The following is a 5208-nucleotide window of genomic DNA, read 5'->3' on the forward strand; positions in this document are numbered from 1 at the left end:
CTCCAAATCACTGTTGGTAACAGGATTTAGGTCAGAATAGTGGAGTTCTTGAAAAGAGTGATTTCTAAGTACCTAATGATTTATTTGTGGCAGCGATAGCAACTTCAACCTTAAAACCTAATGCGTATTTCAGAAAGGATGTAAAGGTTCCGAAAACCTCTTGTTTCCGACTGTCTAGAGGCGACTCACTCACACTGTCACATAATTCAACTTCAGTATTCCTACTGCCTTTGTGGCACACACCCTTCAAATTTAGATATAGAAGGCAACTGCGTTTGAAACTAGAACAATTCAGCGTTTATAGGGACCATACAGTGGAGTGCAGGAACGACAACATGCGCGATAGTAGCGTTTCTTATCATCATCAATTTGTCGATGTGTAGCGAACAAATGAGACCTAAGTGCTCTATTAGGTATGCTCTATCAAGTATTGAAGTTGCACTTACCGCTCTGTAGTAGGATTCCTGCTTTACGAGTCAGTAATAGTGTATAACTAGATTTTTATGTCAGATTTTTGTATTCGTATCCATTTTTGTACGATTAACAAGAATATTTGGCAAGTCCAAGCAGGGAGAGAAATTTCCGTGTATCATAAACAGGTCGAGTGCAACAGTGAGAAAATTGAAGATACAACGCATTGTCTCAACGTACTCATTAAACTAAGCGAGTTTCTCCAACCACTTTTTCTGAATAAGTCATTACGTAAGAAGTAACAAAGAGTAACAAGGAGGAAGAATAGTAGGCTAGACATTTCTAAACAAGTTTGCAGTAGTGTTGGTTAATAGATATACGGAATGGGTGGTGTTTATCGCTAAAGGCGCTTGTTCTCAAAGAATTAAGAGATTTTTGTAAGGATTAAGACATGAAATGGGTACACCACGATACTGACATTTAAGGAATATTAACTAATTTCTGTACTATATATAGAGCAATATACAGGGTGAGTCACCTAACATTACCGCTGCATATATTTCGTAAACCACATCAAATACTGACGAATCGATTCCACAGACTGAACATGAGGAGAAGGGCTAGTGTAATTGTTTAATACAAACCATACAAAAATGCACGGAAGTATGTTTTTTAACACAAACCTACGATTTTTTAAATGGAACCCCGTTACTTTTGTTAGCACATCTGAACATATAAACAAATACGTAATCAGTTCCGTTTGTTGCATTGTAAAATGTTAATTACATCCGGAGATATTGTAACCTAAAGTTGACGCTTGAGTACCACTCCTCCGCTGTTCGACGTGTGTATCGGAGAGCACCGAATTTCGTAGGGATCCAAAGGGAACGGTGATGGACCTTAGGTACAGAAGATACTGGAACAGCACATTACGTCCACATGCTAACACCTTTTTATTGGTCTTTTTCACTGACGCACATGTACATTACCATGAGGGGTGAGGTACACGTACACACGTGGTTTCCGTTTTCAATTACGGAGTGGAACAGAGTGTGTCCCAGCATGTCAGGCCAATAGATGTTCAATGTGGTGGCCATCATTTGCTGCACACAATTGCAATCTCTGGCGTAATGAATGTCGTACACGGCGCAGTACATCTGGTGTAATGTCGCCGCAGGCTGCCACAATACGTTGTTTCATATCCTCTGGGGTTGAAGGCACATCACGGTACACACGGTACATGATGGCCACCACATTGAACACCTATTGGCCTGACATGTCGGAACACACTCTATTCCACTCCGTAATTGAAAACGGAAACCACGTGTGTACGTGTACCTCACACCTCATGGTAATGTACATGTGCGTCAGTGAAAAAGACCAATAAAAAGGTGTTAGCATGTGGACGTAATGTGCTGTTCCAGTCTCTTCTGTACCTAAGGTCCATCACCGTTCCCTTTGGATACCTACGTAATTCCGTGCTCTCCGATACACACGATCGAACAGCGGAGGAGTGGTACTCAAGCGTCAACTTTAGGTTGCAATATCTCCGGATGTAATTAACATTTTACAATGCAACAAACGGCACCGATTACGTATTTGTTTATATGTTCAGATGTGCTAACAAAGCTAACGTGGTCCCATTTTAAAAAACGTAGGTTTGTGTTAAAAAACATACTTCCGTGCATTTTTGTATGGTTTGTATTAAACAATTACACTAGCCCCTCTCCTCACGTTCGGTCTGTGGAATCGGTTCGTCAGTATTTGATGTGGTTTACGAAATACACTCCTGGAAATTGAAATAAGAACACCGTGAATTCACTGTCCCAGGAAGAGGAAACTTTATTGACACATTCCTGGGGTCAGATGCATCACATGATCACACTGACAGAACCACAGGCACATAGACACAGGCAACAGTGCATGCACAATGTCGGCACTAGTACAGTGTATATCCACCTTTCGCAGCAATGCAGGCTGCTATTCTCCCATGGAGACGATCGTAGAGATGCTGGATGTAGTCCTGTGGAACGGCTTGCCATGCCATTTCCACCTGGCGCCTCAGCTGGACCAGCGTTCGTGCTGGACGTGCAGACCGCGTGAGACGACGCTTCATCCAGTCCCAAACATGCTCAATGGGGGACAGATCCGGAGATCTTGCTGGCCAGGGTAGTTGACTTACACCTTCTAGAGCACGTTGGGTGGCACGGGATACATGCGGACGTGCATTGTCCTGTTGGAACAGCAAGTTCCCTTGCCGGTCTAGGAATGGTAGAACGATGGGTTCGATGACGGTTTGGATGTACCGTGCACTATTCAGTGTCCCCTCGACGATCACCAGTGGTGTACGGCCAGTGTAGGAGATAGCTCCCCACACCATGATGCCGGGTGTTGGCCCTGTGTGCCTCGGTCGTATGCAGTCCTGATTGTGGCGCTCACCTGCACGGCGCCAAACACGCATACGACCATCATTGGCACCAAGGCAGAAGCGACTCTCATCGCTGAAGACGACACGTCTCCATTCGTCCCTCCATTCACGCCTGTCGCGAAACCACTGGAGGCGGGCTGCACGATGTTGGGGCGTGAGCGGAAGACGGCCTAACGGTGTGCGGGACCGTAGCCCAGCTTCATGGAGACGGTTGCGAATGGTCCTCGCCGATACCCCAGGAGCAACAGTGTCCCTAATTTGCTGGGAAGTGGCGGTGCGGTCCCCTACGGCACTGCGTAGGATCCTACGGTCTTGGCGTGCATCCGTGCGTCGCTGCGGTCCGGTTCCAGGTCGACGGGCACGTGCACCTTCCGCCGACCACTGGCGACAACATCGATGTACTGTGGAGACCTCACGCCCCACGTGTTGAGCAATTCGGCGGTACGTCCACCCGGCCTCCCGCATGCCCACTATACGCCCTCGCTCAAAGACCGTCAACTGCACATACGGTTCACGTCCACGCTGTCGCGGCATGCTACCAGTGTTAAAGACTGCAATGGAGCTCCGTATGCCACGGCAAACTGGCTGACACTGACGGCGGCGGTGCACAAATGCTGCGCAGCTAGCGCCATTAGACGGCCAACACCGCGGTTCCTGGTGTGTCCGCTGTGCCGTGCGTGTGATCATTGCTTGTACAGCCCTCTCGCAGTGTCCGGAGCAAGTATGGTGGGTCTGACACACCGGTGTCAATGTGTTCTTTTTTCCATTTCCAGGAGTGTATATTCAGCGGTAACGTTAGGTGACTCACCCTGTATATACATGTACGCCATGTCCTTTGCATATATCGTAAGACTGAAGCAATAGTGTGGGAAGAAGTACTCCAGAGACTCTTAAAGAGTAAATGAAAATGCCAAAAATAAATATGAAAGTGGTCGTGTTGCTAGCAGTCGACTTATACTGATATGCTGCGAATGAAGTGATGGGATGTGGAAGAAACTTTATTATACACATTTATATTATAACGATTAAGATTCTTAAAGGGAGAAAGTAGAAGTTATTGTTTATTTAGTGAGGACGGGTTTAAGATAGTGTAACGTAATTTAATTTAATTTATACATGCTTTGACAGCTTTTAATAAAGTGACGTCAAAACAAAAGAAAAATAACTGCGTATTGGCTTCTGTCTCTGGTTCTTCGGTCGACGTTCATCTAATGATATTACTGACGTTTCGCCAGCACGAGTGGCTGTCAGTGTCAAAGCTTCACCCTCCATTGCCGGTGGTGAACTGGAGCCGAGCTCGCGGCCGCAGACTATATGTACCTATTGCGCCAACGTCCGAGGGCTTCTAAGCGGTCATTTCCGGTGCGGTTCTCCTCTTGCTACCTGCGACGGTCGTTCGCTGAAGTATGGGAAGTCAGGATCCGTTTACCTTAAGGATTACCTCTTTCTTGTTGACTCTGTTCGCGTGTTTTTGTATTTCTACAGCTTCTCTGAACAAGCGCGTGTGATAGTTCTTCTCTGCAGCCAGAACTTCCGTGTCGGCGAATTTTATTACGTGGTCGGTCTCACTCAGTGCGTGCTCTGCCACCGGCGCTTTCTCCACCTGCCCCAACCTGCAATGTCGCTTATGCTCTTTGATCCTGGTGTTAATTGATCGTCCTGTCATTCCGACATAAACTTTTCCGCCTGTGCATGGTATACGGTATACTCCCGACATTGCAAGTGGGTCCCTTTTGTCCTTCGCCAATCTAAGACACTCTTTGATCTTCCTTGTCGGTTTGAAAAGCGTCTTTACGCCATGTTTGCGCAATATACGGCTCCAGTTCACCACCGGCAATGAAGGGTGAAGCTTTGACACTGACAGCCACTCGTACTGGCGAAACGTCAGTAAAATCATTAGATGAACGTCGGCCGAAGAAGCAGAGACAGAAGCCAATAGGCAGTTTGTCAACAAGTGGCCACGAAAGCCCTAATAATTTTGTAAAAATCACAGATATTCCATCAATAGATATCACTGATGTGCTTGTCCAAGCTCGTGGTCGTGCGGTAGCGTTCTCGCTTCCCACGCCCGGGTTCCCGGGTTCGATTCCCGGCGGGGTCAGGGATTTTCTCTGCCTCGTGATGACTGGGTGTTGTGTACTGTTGGTTAGTTAGTGTGTGCTGTTAGGTTAGTTAGGTTTAAGTAGTTCTAAGTTCTAGGTGACTGATGACCATAGATGTTAAGTCCCATAGTGCTCAGAGCCATTTGAGCCATTTTCTGATGTGTTTATAGCACCAGATATGAAACACCACCTTAGAAAAATTGTAAATGACGGTCCTGGAAAACCTCTTACGTTATTTGATTTTAAAACAGCAGAGCAAAACTAAAC

This window comes from Schistocerca cancellata, chromosome 1, assembly GCF_023864275.1.
Source record: "Schistocerca cancellata isolate TAMUIC-IGC-003103 chromosome 1, iqSchCanc2.1, whole genome shotgun sequence".
Taxonomy (NCBI): domain Eukaryota; kingdom Metazoa; phylum Arthropoda; class Insecta; order Orthoptera; family Acrididae; genus Schistocerca; species Schistocerca cancellata.